This window comes from Hibiscus syriacus, unplaced genomic scaffold (genome assembly GCF_006381635.1).
Source record: "Hibiscus syriacus cultivar Baekdansim isolate YM2019G1 unplaced genomic scaffold, ASM638163v2 tig00112127_pilon, whole genome shotgun sequence".
Lineage (NCBI taxonomy): Eukaryota > Viridiplantae > Streptophyta > Magnoliopsida > Malvales > Malvaceae > Hibiscus > Hibiscus syriacus.
The window spans coordinates 64,809-81,059 of NW_024063259.1; the positions used below are offsets into that span (position 1 = coordinate 64,809).

Consider the following 16,251-nt stretch of genomic DNA (forward strand, 5'->3'; position numbering starts at 1 on the left):
TTGCAATTACATAAACACTAATGTAGCTGAAAATTGTGTATAGCCCATGTGATATTTTAATTATTTTTTGGGGTTAATTTGGGAAGGTCACATGATCATCCATGTGAACTTCAGTATATACATTTATACGTTATTTTCGTTTGACAAAGCAATAATTTGACTAAATTAAAGATATTATAAAATAAATATAAAATAATTTATCACTTTAGATTTCATAAATATTACTGACAAAATTGTTGTGATGCCACTTTGGTAATAAATTTTGATAACCGAGGAAAATATTAATAAAGTTTATAAATATTAGTGATAAATATTACTCATATTTATTCTTTTATTTTCTTAGAGTTAAGGGGTTCTAAACCAACTCGGAACACTCCCTTCTTCTAAAGTGTAACTTTTCCTTCCCTCTAGACAGGATAAAATTAAAATTAGAATATGTTAAAAATAGTTCTTTTGATTAATATAGAATGACTACAAAATAATATATATTCTAAAGATTCTTAATCGTTTGACAATTAAAGTTTATCACCCTGATACTCAAACCTGAGACCTCTAAAGATAACAATTAACACTTAACGACTAAGATAGCTTGGTTCGTATTATAAAAAAACAAATATGTTTACCATTCACTTTAAATATTAATATTTGTCTTGCAAATTTGAAATGAATAACATTATATATTGCATATTTAATTTAAATAAATAAAATGAATACTATGCACATATTAGAGTTGCTGAATTCATCACTCGTCAAAAGTAAACGGACTTAAATAATAAAAAAATACAAATTTGTTATAAATAAAAATTATAATATCTGAATGTAAATAAAAAAATATATATATATATTGTAACAAATATTAATATCCATATCATTGTCCAGCGTGAGCGGTTGAGACATGTGATACTCTGATAAATGGAGGTGATTGGTTGGCCAACCAAATGATTGCTAATTATAATATTCGATTTTATTTTATTTTTAATGTTCATATATTCAAAATATATAAGACAAGTGGCATAACGTACGTGAAATAATAATTACCTTAAAAAAACATATATGAAAGAATTCATAACCGTATCCCATCAATCATCTTTAATGAATGAAGAGGCAAATGGCACTATGGCAGTGAAGTGAATACAATCATCCTAAACCAAATCAAATGCAAATCCTTACCATCTTTATGATAGGTATCGGTATGGGTATGGATCCCAGTTGGAGGAGGCTGAAAGCAACTGTGGCAGTGCAAATCCCAATCGCCATACATATATGAGATTGACATATTATTTGGAGCATAAAGTTCTCTATAATATTATATTATGTTGTTCTATATGAGGATGTAGTAATACGGTTCAATTCCTTTCCATTATTATTTTTTATTCATAATTTTAACCACTATTTATAAATTACAAAATTCTTGAATGAATCCTATGTCCGTGGGTGGTGAAAACATAAACATATGGATTACACAATTCTTGAGTGAATTCACAATAATATGAAGTATTCATAGGAATTTTGATCACCATGACACCTCTAGACTTGATAATTTTAAATATGACGCAAGAAAAATACTGCCATACAAGAACATGTCGAATTTTTAACTCCGTCTGTGATGTTTAAAAACTCTACCAATAGTAGATATAACACTAATCCACATACACATAAATATATGTATGTATGATTGGATTGCTCACCTAAGCATAGCCGCTGCGACTCGCTTGAGTGATTCGCAGGCCTTGAGCAGGTCGGACTCTGAATGAGCAGCTGAAACAAACAGTCTAATTCCCACAGGCAGAGGGCATTTATCAAGAGTTGATCTTTTGGAAGCCACTACAAATATGGACTCTTGTTTCAACGCCTGTAGTTTACAAATGTTTTGAATCAGGCATCCATATCAACTACGTCTCAGTTTTCTATGCTACCTTGGCTCCGCATGTTAGCCACATATTTTTCTAAGTTTTATATAAGTATTTAGATAATCATGTATGAATATATATTAAAATAGAAATGTCGGAAACGAATACTTACTTGACCAGCAATGTCTTCGAGGAGCTGGAGGTCACTTTTCACTGAACCTGTTGATTTTTCAAGTACAAGGAAGACAATGGGTGACTCTGGATTACTTGCTATTGAAATCCCCTGGATATCTGAGAGTCCTGTGTTTCCGCGCAAGTTCAGAACCGGAAATGATCAATCAATAACATAAAAAATACCGAAACTTTGTTTGCAACTATTATAAACTAAAAAAGGTTAATGAGAAATATATTTTATGGTGTGCTTCGTGATACGATGCTTGTCTGCATTATTTTATTTTCTACCACAGACATCGAAAGCAGGTTTGCACTATTAAATACACCAATGTCACTGATAAGTTGAAACTAGAGAAAATAAGCATCATCACAAAAACAAAGGATATTCTTATGGTCATATTTAATAATAATAATAATAAGCTCAAAACCAACCTTTCCATAAAATGGCAATGTTTTCCTTCAGCTTTAATTTCAGATCAGGATTTTCCTCTAGGACATCAATAGCAGTAATTGCAGCACTAGCTAAATATGGAGGTAATGATGCAGAAAAGACATAGCCAGAACTGCTCAACCGCTGCCACAGATCATAGAACTAACATTAACATTTTGCCGGTTGGTACCACACCAGCCAGTATACAGTATTTTCAAGGTAAAAATGAAACACTACCACAACTTGTTTTGGTATTGATTCGTACCAGCCACTAGTACGGTATTGATTACTTTGAGTCTATCGATTAAAAATAATGGTTATGAAGATTAAAACTAACTAGAACTTCCACTATTCAACAATACAAAAAGGTCACAGACTACATACTTGATGATCAATGACTCGAGCACTTCCTGTGCAGAATCCTCCTTCTGTTGCCAATGCATGTCCCATGGCAGCAGTAACAATGTCTATCTTCTCTATCTGCAGTATGTTCAACTGTTAATCACCAAAAAAGCAACTATAATAAAGTAACTTAAAAAAACCTTATAAACACACCGGAACACCGCAGTATTCAGTGAGACCCCTTCCAGTACGGCCAAGTACACCAAATGAGTTAGTCTCATCCAATAAGACACGGAAGCGATACTTCTCTTTCAACTTGACGATCTTGTCCAAAGGAGTAATTTGGCCCGAATTCTACATATTTAACCAAAAAATTTCAGATATGATGAGACTAGAATTAGGGAAAATAATCATCTAACGACCTCAACCAGCCAAAACCAGGTATCCTTCCATTGACCCTTTGAGATGCAGTTTCTAACTAAAAAGGAGTCCCGCAAATTTGTATCCATGTCTCCTAGTATGTACCATTTTTTTACGAATGTATATCATGAAAGTATAACAAACAGGAAACAGTTAATATTTTTTTTTGTTAAGAATGATTCCCTAAGATCCCAAAGAATGACATTTGCATCTTTTGCAAGGGATGTAATTCAAACCAATTTTGTTAAGAAAAAAACATATTTTCTTCACATGAATACTAATTTACTATAGAACTCACACATCCTATTTTGTTCCAATTATGAGACACTAACAAAAGATGGGAATGTACAAAGACCACTGCATTTAAATGCAATGCCACAACACATGCACGTCAACGTTACAAACTTGCACTATACATTTTCCTGTCAGACAAAATTTTATAAATAGTCCACTGCTGAAACCATGGAAAGACCATTTTAGAAGGCTATGCACTACCATAGACTTATTCATACCAATGACCCGTGATATAATTCAAGGCAACAATTCTAGCTATTAGACAAATCCTACATACACGGCTATTTATGTTCAACATGAGCACACTAAGGATACAAATTGTTAAAGTTTAAGAGTAAACTTGACATAACATACCTGATATACAGCTTCAACCACAATGTAGCGACGTAATTTTTTAGCCCGCCGATTCTCTGAAGTAATTTTCTCTAAAGTTTTTTCTAGAGATTCCATGTCATTGTGCTTGAAATAAACAATGGTGCTTCTAGAAAGGTAGAGGCCATTTTGTATTCCCCAATGAACTCCCTCATCCCTGGGAAACCAAAAACAAACACAATGTAATAAACATAATATTAAGATACAGATCTAGAACTTAAATTTTCTAAAAATGTAATTTCTAAAAGCAGTGCCACAAATTTTTGCTAAGGAAGGCACTATAAAACAAGACAATTCAACAAAGCAATTTGGCCTTCCAAATAACCTTCAAAATTTTAGCTGTTTGTGACAAAATGCACAAATCTATAAAGGACATTAAACCCATTTTTACATGGTTTCCTCGAACATCCTTTCCAAGCATACAATAATGCATTCTACAAACAGTAAATAATTTTAAGAATTTGCTTTACAGCTCTAAACCATGCATCAAATTGATTAGTTTAATTTTAAATATTATAAAGCTGGAGCCTCACATCAGCAGGCCCATTGCAAAATATATTAGAATCTGGCTTGTGAAAAACATCTACTAAAAACTTAAAAAGTTGATCTAGATCTTCATTGAATAGAAGAAGCCCCAACAGAATGCAAGGGGGGGGAATCCAATTGCCATGCCATGCTTGGGAATTCTAAGTGTGTCATGCAATCATTCAACTCATCATGCAATCATAGAGAGAGAAAGAAAGCATAAAAGAAATATGGAGAAAGGAAGACAGAGTAAAAACCAACAAATTCACAAGCTATTCATTCCACAGTTGACCACGTAAAATTCAGGCTAATGGCCATATGCATCCAATTAAAGCACTGTCATTTTTCACTTACACAACAATTATGTCGCCCTTTTTACAAAAACATGGGATTGCACTGAACATGGTCGAAAGCCCATAAGAATAGAGGATGGAATCATGTGTTCCCAAAAACTTTGCTATTCTGGCCTCACAATCAAGGTGGACATCTGATCAACAGAACTTGTCACAATCTGAATATCGTTCTTATAGAAGATTTAGAAAGAGATTTCCAAAACTACATCATTCAAAGCTGGTCATCACTGATGCATACCAATTGTGCCATAGAATCCACGAGGACCACAAGAACCAACACCATATTTCTCCAATGCAGAAGTACATGATTCCTGAAAAACTAACACAATATGTTAGTTCATTGCTTAATTACAAAAAAAAATCCCCTGGTCTTCCGAACTTTCTGAAATATTAGACAATGTATGTTTCTCCTTTGTGAAGCCATATTTTTATAATACTTAACAGACATCATAAACACATTGTTGATAAGGTAAATGCATATTCTTAGGAAATGTCAAGGAAAGTGCATGTTTCAGAGGATTATAATCATGATATTCCGGTATATAGTTTTTTGTTTGCTATCTTTCCTGTCAGCTAAAAAGTAGCATAATTTAATAATAGAAATGAAATCTTACGAGTAACTTCTCATGCCCTACAAATCCAAGATAATTTGCAGAAGCAAAATTCACAACTTCTTTTCCATTGATTACAGTATGGGGCCCTGCAGCACTGCATTGAGATGAATTAATAAGCTACACCACTATTGGAAAAGAATCTGCCTTAAGTATTTCAACTAATATCGACAAAGAAAACATAAGGAATAATTAATAACTGTGATTATAAATGAAAAGGAACTTCTAAATAAAATAAAATGAAAGGAACTTGGGGAAATGTAAAAAGGCAGAAAAAGGGAATTTCACACATTTGTTTGGGAAGGAAAAAAACCATTTTGGGTGAAAAAATATATATCTGGTAAAAGTTTGTTCTTCGAAATCTTCAAAGCTGCGACAAGCATATTGAGTTGAACCAAGAGTCAAATAAAATCATGTAAAAATAACAGTTATACCCACCTTTCCAACTGGGGGTTCACTTAGCATCTCTTGCGTAATAGGAGGAATAAGAGATTCGGGACCCATTCATCACAGAGCTCATCTATTTCCTACAGAAAATGCGGAAATTTTCAGAATTCTAGGTTGTGATGTACAAGTATGAAGAAAGCATACCAATCGTACAACAAGCAAGGTTAACATATGACAAAAATGCACAATATCTAAGTTAATAAAAGTAAAAGTTACCAATTCTTAAAACTTAAACACGGAAAGGACTTGATCCAACATAAATCATTAACTTTAGCATAAAGTTTTAAGCTCAAACATATAGTTCTGACCATTGTGACAATCCCTTGATGTTGTGTGTATTCAAAATTGGAACTATTTATGTAATAATTACATTTCCTGGACAACGTAAGAACAATTTAATCAAGTAAAAAAATGAAAAAAAAATTGCAGATTAAACATGCCAAAGTAGAGGTTTCATCAAGGCAAGCTCACATGAGATTCAAGGCACAGAGTTTGGCTTAAAGTTAACTTAATCAAGTTTTACTTTTAAAGCTCAAGCTTGTTTTGAGATAAAAGTCAAACTTCTCAAACCCCCTCAAGTAGGCTTTATTAAGTTTGTTCCCAAGTAAAAAATAGCATGATTTCCATCATAAACTTCAAACTCGCTATATATGCTCAAGCTCTAGTTCAATTGATATTTTTCAAAGCGAATTAAAAAAAAAAGCTTGATTAGACTCATGAGTAACTCAAGTCAAGCATTAGGATATCAAATTCGATTTGCTCGATAACTCAAGCTTGAGTTAAACTCAACAAAGACCTAGTCAAACTTGAAACAATAAACGATTGATTAGGGCTAATATAGTCTTTAACAAATCGAATCAAAAAAAGATTTGACTAGAAAAAGGTGCCTTGTAGTTCTCAAGGGCAGTGAGATAAGTCAAGCATTAGGATATCAAATTCGATTTGCTCGATAACTCAAGCTTGAGTTAACTCAACAAAGACCTAGTCAAACTTGAAACAATAAACGATTTGATTAGGGCTAATATAGTCTTTAATCAAATCGAATCAAAAAAAGATTTGACTAGAAAAAGGTGCCTTGTAGTTCTCAAGGGCAGTGAGATTCTTCTCATATGGCAGCAGAATTCATACTAGAGTCATGAATATTCCTTTACAAATTTAGTTTGATCCCAATATGAGGCAAAATCTAGGTACAAATTTTAATGGAAATACAGTACATTCATAAATTCTGAGATTTATAACCCAAGCCTACATAAACATGAAGGCTGAAGCAATATCTATCCAGGGAAGGAAACATTAATGAAAAGTAGAATCACAACAAGAACCTTCTTTGTTAAAGGCCGCTTTGGAGGCTTGTAACTTTTCTGGGAAAGCAGAAAAAGAATGACCACCAAAAGAAGAACTTCCACAAATAAATGTCCTATAATCAAAGTTCAAAAATAATTAAAAGTTAATATACATGTCAAGCATGAATGAGAGAAATGATCTACGTTGCTACGACTCTTTATTTTTCTTGAAGTATTCATATCTGAAACATATCCCCAGACATGGGTATTGAGATATGCTTTCAAGGATCCTCTGAAAATAAACATACTCGTGTGCACACACCCATTCTGATACACTCGAGTCTGAGTAACATGGAAAAAGATGGCATGAAGTAAATAGAAGTTAAAAGAGTGTACCTCCTATGTGGACTCCAAATACCACAGCTCTTGCAGAAGGAGCATCCAAAGCAGAAGTAACCCAATTTAAAGTGGCATTAACTATGTTTAATGCAGCTAATTCCATTGTTGCTGCTATGGCCACTCCGCAAATAGAAAGGATTTGGTAATGAACTTGTTCTCTGCTGAAGCAATCGGAAAATTCAACATTAATTAATTTATTTGAAATGACTAAATAACTAAAATACAACAATAACTCCAACATAAAGTAAAGGGCACCTTTTCCAATGTTAGAGTATTCAAAGTCATTGTCAACTTAATATTCAAATGCACATCTCAACTAAAAATACTCGTAGAAGGAACAAACAAGCAGTGTTTAAGCTAAACAAAATGAAGTAAAAAGCGGAATAGCTCAGAATTAGCACCATTAATCAGAAAAAACAGAAACAGAAAAATGATACAAATATGGGAGGATTAAAAAATAATACACTTAAACTTATATTTTAAATGCTGACATACTTAAGAAAAAAATATAAAGGAATTTTTTGAAGTTTCAAAGAAATTGATCTGCTAATCAACTTAAAATTTATAATAAAAAAACTTATGAGATACTAAGATTTGATCGAGCAATAATTCCTAAACAAAGAAAGCATTCAATCTTGAGGAATTGTGTGTAACTTTAATGAAGAGATAAAACTATAAATCGAAAAAAATAGAGAAGTGAGATGTGAGAACCTGATGCGAACTCAGCTCCGGCAAACCTATGGATTCAGTTTATATTACCTTTATTTCGAATTTATTTATTCTCTTCTTATTTCTTTGATAGTTTGGTTGGCTTTGAAACCACGAAGAGGACGACGACGACGACGACGAGAATTGGAAATTTTAAAACGCACATGGGAATCGTAGTGGGATTGGGATTGGGATTGGGATTGGGATTGGAATAAGCGCATATAAGACACCGTAACCCACGATCCAAACACTCTTTTTTTTAAGGGTAAAGTACATAAATAGTCCCTTAACTATAGGATATTATTTTATTAAATACTCTAATTATTAAAAGTTATAAAATAATTATTTAATTATAGGGTGTTGTTTTTTTATTAATATAGGATAAGTATAAGACAATATATGTTCCAAGATAATTCTCAATCATTTGACATTGAAGGCTCAAACCCCTGACATTCATTGTGCTCAAATTCGAGACCTAAAAAATTAACAACAATTTGTTTACTATCGAAATCGTTTGGTTCATGTTAAAGTGCTATTTTGTTGAGTATAAAAAACATATTTTTACAACAAATATTTTTAAATTGTATGCTTTTTTAGAAATGTCTTTGTAGTTAGTCAATAAAAAATGTCATTTAAATAATTATTTCTTTTTAAATATTATATTATTTAACTTTTTAGAGTGTTATTTAAGTAAATTAGCCTTGATTGATTATAACTCGGGGAACAAGTATCCAATTAATCCAACTTTTTGAGAAGGGCTCAATTGATTTTCGATTATTTTTTAGGGTTTTTATACTTACACCTATTTTTAAGATATCAACTTCATATTGATAATTTAATAAGTTTTACGGACTATTCAAGAAATTATTCCAATAAATGAATCTCATTATCCCGTTCAGCTCCCCTCTGTCTCTATTTCTAGCCTTTCTTCTCTCTGAGTAGCTCCTTTGCTTCACTGAATTGTTCTAACAATTCAAACACTAGGGTGTGACCGATAAATTAATTTATTTTTCTTCACATAATTAGAATCGTTTTCGATAGATCAGATCTTTAAAAGCAAAGCTATTCTTTCATTTTATAAAAATTTGATTGGATTTTCCTTTTAATTTTGTTTAATTTCATTTATAAGAAAGAAGAGGAGAAAATGCCGGCAGTTTACGGAGCTAGATTGACAACATTCGAGGATTCTGAGAAGGAAAGCGAATTCGGTTATGTTCGTAAGGTGAGCCCTCTTTCTTTATATCATTTTGTACCAACTCGAACCTCAATTTGATTTGTTTTTCTAACGTTGGATTGAAATTATCCTGATATGCTTGGTGATTTTTATTGGTTGATCATTTTCTTACTGTAATTGTTTTGACTCAGTTTTATTTTTATTTTTGATTATTGATCTGCGTTGTCTTTGGTTAGTATAAGTTTAGTGATTTGAAATGTTTGATATGATCACTGAGGATTTTGTCTCTTTTTTAAAAAAATGCATGATCACCGACTTTTGGATTGACCTGGATGTCAATTTACAAGAGTATTCACAGGTTTAATTTTATGCATTCTTGTTTATCGATTTTATTATACTTGTTGTAGTTTTCTTATTTTTCCATTGAATTGCTTTCATAGTTCAATGTCCGCTGAAAAATATGTATATGCTAAGCCTGGTTCTGGATTAATTTTCCTGTCACAATTTATCATTATGGGTTTGATTGAAGAACTTGTTAATTACGATTTCATGAGGATAGATAATGAGAAGTAATGAGAAGGCTACTTTCTTTTCCCCTTTCTACTTGTCATGTGGATATACTAATACTTTTTTATTTGAAGAAAGTGCAAGATATCATATTTTGACTTTCTTTTGAAGTTCATGCCTCAACTTGAAATGCTTTTTTTTTTCCTTCTGATGGCTACACCCTTCAAAATTAGCTAGGATTAATGCATTTTATTCTTACTTTTTTTTTCTGGTTTCTCCACTTAAACTGGCACAAAGGTGTCTGGACCAGTCGTTGTTGCTGATGGAATGGCTGGGCTGCTATGTATGAATTAGTCCGTGTTGGACATGATATCTGATAGGTGAAATCTTCGGTTAGAAGGAGACTGCTACAATCCAAGGTGTCTTCTTAATACCATCATTACTACATTAGGCTTTTCAGTTAAAGGTTTCCTTTTGCTAATGCTATTTGCTTTCTTGGAAAGAAAGTTTGTAAAGAAAAGAAGAATTACCTGTGGCTAAGTGTGGATCCCTAGCGGAAATGAGTTCCAAAATTGATAAGAAACTTTCATTCTGTTCTTATTTTAGTTTATGAGGAAACAGCTGGCCTGATGGTTAATGATCCAGTTCTGCGGACACACAAGGGTATTATTTTTTTCTCTTTGATTTTAAAACTGTATCAGTTACACTTCAGTTTTCTGACAGCAAGTCGATTAGGATTTTGAGCTTATATATGCTATTATTGCAGCCACTGTCTGTTGAGTTGGGACCCGGAATATGGGAAACATTTTTGATGGCATTCAGGTTCAACCACATTTCACTTGGGGTTTAAATTCCTCAACTTCCATAGATCTTTCTAGTAAATTTGTTATGAAAATCACAGCATCTTTTACTACTGTGCTGTTAAATAGTATTATGAGTCTCTGTTACTTGATATCGATCTTCCTTTTTGTTTTGATTTTATATCAACAAGAGCCTTGAAACTATTGCTAAAAGATCGGGTGATGTGTACATCCCTAGAGAGTTTCTGTCCCGGCTCTTGACAAAGATACTCTGTGGGAGTTTCAGCCCAAAAAATCGGTATGTAGTATTAAAATGCAACTTAATGAGATGTTAGCTACTTGGCTTCTGATGTTGGTGATCATAAATTCTTACGCAGGTGAGGGAGACCTGCTAACTGGTGGAGATCTGTATGCTGTAAGTTTGGCTTGTGCTCTCATTTATAATATTTGTTACAGCAAGCCGAAGCAGAAAATGACTGGAAGGGAGGGAGATTGCATATTGCAATTGCTTTGATTTTTGTCTACAAAAGTCGGCATGTAACAATATTTTTTGAGGACTAGATAACCAAGACCCTGAATAATTAAAAGAAGTAATAAAAAATCACTTGCGGCAAAATGTCTAAATGAGTTCCTATAGCGCAATTGGATGGTGTTTGGATCACTTAATTTTGTTTCTTTTTAAATCTTCTAAGGTCTTTAAATTAATACTTTAGGTTTAATGCAGACTGTCTTCGAAAACACTTTGATGCAACATCATGTTGCCTTGCCTCCTGATTCAATGGGAAAGATCACTTACATTGCTCCCCCTGGTCAATATTCATTGAAGGTTTGGCTGTTTAACTCTTTTATCATGGCATCTATATGCTTTAATGTGATACAAAATTTCCTTTTTTTGTATCTGACCTTTTTACTTCATTGCAGGATACTGTTTTGGAACTTGAGTTATCAAACTTTTTTTTTTTAGTCAACTATTTTGAGTTTTAGTCAAACTATTGAGGTGGGGATAGGTATTGTATGGACACTGGACATCCATGTACTAGAAGTTGGTGTTGGTGTTGGTCAAGATAATTTTTGTTAATTAGCTTTGGACCATTGTCTTTTATTTGTTACTTACATTTAATGGTGGGCAGGTCATTTGTGTTGGGTCAATATTTTGCTATCTGTATTAATTTTCTTTTTTCTTTTTAACAATTGCAATTATTGTATTTCAACTACGCTACATCTGTTTACAGACATGGCCTGTACGTACACCTAGGCCTGTTGCTTCGAAACTTGCTGCAGATACTCCACTGCTTACTGGGCAGGTAACTCTTGTTATGGATTGTTTTAATCAACTTCTCCTTTGAAGGAATCTAGTATTGACTTTGTCTGTGGTCAGCGTGTTCTTGATGCTCTATTCCCCTCAGTTCTTGGTGGAACTTGTGCTATTCCTGGTGCATTTGGCTGTGGTAAAACTGTGATTAGTCAAGCTCTTTCTAAGGTTAAGTTTTTTACATATTTCTATTGAACTTTAACTTCTTTTAGTGATTCAGTTGTAGATTCATTGTATTTTTTTTCTGACCGTGTGCAGTACTCAAATTCTGATGCTGTTGTCTATGTTGGTTGTGGGGAGCGAGGAAATGAAATGGCTGAGGTGTGTGTTTTTATCGTTCAATTTGAAAATTTATCCATCTGTTAGATTTTAGTGCCCTGATCATGTTTTATTTATTTCAGGTTCTTATGGATTTTCCTCAATTGACAATGACATTGCCTGATGGCCGTGAAGAATCGGTCATGAAGCGTACAACACTTGTGGCAAATACTTCTAACATGCCTGTGGCAGCTCGTGAAGCCTCAATTTATACGGGTACAACTTTGAACTACTAATTTCAGTAATTGGATAGTGAACTATTGCTTGAAGACCTTTGGGACTAAGAGTGTACAATTGTTGTTTTTGGCTAATTTCTTTAGTTACATGACAATTTGTGGGATCTATTTTGTTATTGTTGTTTCCTCCTGTATTATGAAAAGGACATGGGCTGCCGTAACGCTTAATTTAATGGGTATGCAGGGATCACAATAGCTGAATACTTCAGAGATATGGGCTACAATGTTAGTATGATGGCAGACTCCACATCTCGTTGGGCAGAAGCCTTGCGTGAAATTTCTGGACGGCTGGTAAAACTCTGCCAAACATTGATAATGAAACCTGTCTTCCCTTTTCTTATAATTTTTCCTAATGCTTCGTATAGTTTAGGCATGTTGGCCCAGTGCATGGAGAATGCTTCAGTTTAGTCTCTGTTCAATAACAATTCATAAGGTAGACAATAAATTAATAATGTTTAAGTCAATTTGGGTAGAACTGCTATTTCTTTTTTTTTCAGTTGTCTGGTCCTTTAGCTTATAAGTACTGTCAAAAATAAGATTTGGTGGAAAAGTAGCCTTGTTTTGTTTTGCTCATTAACGAAATTGTTATTTCTTCTTTCTGTCTGTTATACTTCAGATATTCACTCTTTTGTCTTCACATCTTTCTTTCTATTAAGCTCATATTGGCAACCATGTTAATTTTTCTTGCAGGCTGAAATGCCTGCTGATAGTGGATATCCTGCTTATCTGGCTGCAAGATTAGCCTCTTTTTACGAACGTGCCGGTAAAGTTAAATGCCTTGGTGGGCCAGAACGTACAGGTAGTGTCACAATTGTTGGTGCAGTTTCTCCTCCTGGAGGAGATTTCTCTGACCCTGTGACATCTGCAACCCTCAGTATTGTGCAGGTATGAATCAAGATTTTATACACTCCCCCGGTTATGTTAGTGCTGTGTATGATTGTTATATTTATCCATGCAAGAAAAGAAAACTATCTCCATGTTCCTTGTTGGTCTGGATTTTAGGTTTTCTGGGGTCTCGACAAGAAACTTGCTCAGAGGAAGCATTTCCCTTCTGTCAACTGGCTTATTTCGTACTCAAAGTACTCGGGGGTATGTTCATAATCTGATCCATCTTAGTTTGTAATTATCCCAAAAAACAGTGTTTCTTTGTTCTTTCCTTGAGCTGCCCTTTTCCCAAGTGGTACAACTTTTCCATATGGATTGATTGTTTCTTGTGTTCCTAGGCATTGGAATCTTTCTATGAGAAATTTGACCCTGATTTTATTAGCATTAGGACAAAGGCCCGAGAGGTGCTTCAGAGGGAAGATGATCTGAATGAAATTGTCCAGGTATGTTTCCTTATTGCTATGTTTATTGATGAATTAGAATAGAGGCTGAGTCATTATACATAACATAATGCTGTTTTTGTCCTCCTTTCCCTTTATTTTGCTTTCATTTACATGTTTAGGTTGTAATGTTATTGTTGGTCTTGTTTATGTTAGACCTGTTTAAGGGCAGGGGTCATTGTTTGACCTGTTAGGCCCAGCCCGTACAGGACAAATTCTGGCTAGTCTCCCACCCAAATTACTAGTTTACTACTTAATAATAAAAACATTGCTAGCCCAGGCTTGGTTGAGGATCTTGGTTAAAAATCAGTCTGCGGCTGAGCCTTGGACACATTTTATCATGTAGTATGCTAGTGTAACTTTTTAGGACCATCTTTTTGTCTCATCTCACTTCAGCACTCACTGGTATTTTTATTGTTACAGCTTGTAGGAAAGGATGCTCTAGCTGAAACAGATAAGATCACACTTGAAACTGCTAAACTTTTAAGGGAAGTTATCTTGCTCAGAATGCTTTACTCCGTAAGATTCATCCTCTACCATTTGATACCAGAAAATTATCTTAGTAGCTATCATTATTTAAATGTTCTCGTTTTCATATTGTAATCCTTCTATGCACGTGTTTCTTAATTTTCCTGTGCCAGATATGACAAGTTCTGCCCATTTTACAAGTCTGTTTGGATGATGCGCAACATTGTTCATTTCAATACTTTGGCCAACCAGGTAATTAAACCATGCTCTCCACCAGTACAACTGCTTATTGATAATATTATGTTTTCCAATATTTCTATTACAGCTGTTTTTGGTGCTGACATGGACTTTTATAATCTGACAATGTGTTGGGAAGTGTCAACTTTTTTTCTGATGCACAATAAGTAAAACTGAACAGATTTAGAAGTCGGTGTTAGTATTTTGGCAGTTTTCCTTCAATGATGTCTATTAATTCTATTTATTTGTGCCAAGATTAGAAATAGTTATTCGATTCTGCATAGTACATGGACGAAATTGTATTTTTTAATCATATGGGACTGCTTCGGCATATTAGCCCTGGTTTTAGCTATATTGGAAAATGCTAGGGGAAAGAAAATGGCAACTTCTTCATGGGGAAGAGATTGCATATGGAAATTAGTATTCTAAATTCTAAAATATCTATTTCACTATAGATGCAAAACGTATGCTGAGAAAAGTACCTTCGTGTTATAAAAATATACATTATAATCAAAGTTTGTGATTGAGTTTGGTGTGATGTGCAGGCAGTGGAGAAAGCAGCAGGGATGGATGGTCAGAAGATAACATATAGTCTTATTAAGCATCGTCTGGGAGATCTCTTTTATCGATTAGTGTAAGTTTGAGCTTTCTGCTTGAAATTTGCCGAAGAATACAAAAATGAATCAAATCTGAATGAGATGCAAAAAAAGTTGTTTTTCTAGGATGTCGTGTTTTTGGCCCAATAGAAGGGATAATGGCGTTGCTCAACTTGTCCATTTTTGTTACATAACAGGTCACAAAAATTCGAAGACCCAGCGGAAGGAGAAGAAGTTCTTGTGGCAAAATTCAAAAAGCTTAACGAGGATCTTACAGCTGGTTTCCGCACTTTGGAGGATGAGACTAGGTGAACAAGAGTAGACTTTTTCCTCTATCCTAGTTCAGGTTTATCGCTTCTCTCTTCTCTCTCTCCATCTTTCGGAACATATATCTTGCTAGATGCATGTTGTGCCGGCGTTGTAGCTTTTGTTGGCATGAATTCTACAGCCCTATTAGCTGCAAATTCCTTATTTTATGGCCTTTGCTTTTTGGCAGCATGAAACTGAATCCGTTTTTCTGTCATGTATGTTTGCAATAAGATGTGTATTTCGCATTGGATTTGGCTGGGAAAAATGACATTTTCATCATTATAAGCTGCCTCCGTATTCAATATCAACGATCCATATATTATGAGTTCGTTGCCTTGTTAATTTCATTTCATTTTATATCCTAAACGTTGGCAAATTGCATATTACCGGGAATCACCTTCAAAAGTAGTTTATGGGTGGTAAAATAGCCCGTAATATCGACCAGATCCGATGAGGCTGATTTCTTTCATCTGAAAATAGATGGGTCAGTTTTTAATTAAAATTTTATTTTGAGGGTTTTTGATGAAATCTGACTTGGTTTGTCTGGCAAGTGGCAACTACAAATTAAATTACATAATCCACTATACCAACAACGGTCAATGAACCATTCGTGCACATGTAACAAACTAACTTGAACAACAAATGAATATATGAAAATATCGAAGTACATATTACACAAACTAATGGTTTGTCAAAAAATGCAAACTCACTGCCGTAGCTTTGCTAAGTACGTAAAACATAAGCTACGATCCGACCTGAAT

At 33.9% G+C, this 16,251-nt stretch overlaps 2 pseudogenes; one reads left to right on the forward strand and one right to left on the reverse strand.

Annotated features, from left to right (window-relative positions):
• Positions 1-1,478: 1,478 nt before the first annotated feature.
• LOC120174839 lies at positions 1,479-8,395 on the reverse strand (annotated as a pseudogene).
• An 879-nt stretch (positions 8,396-9,274) lies between these two features.
• On the forward strand, positions 9,275-15,756 carry LOC120174835 (annotated as a pseudogene).
• Positions 15,757-16,251: the final 495 nt, after the last annotated feature.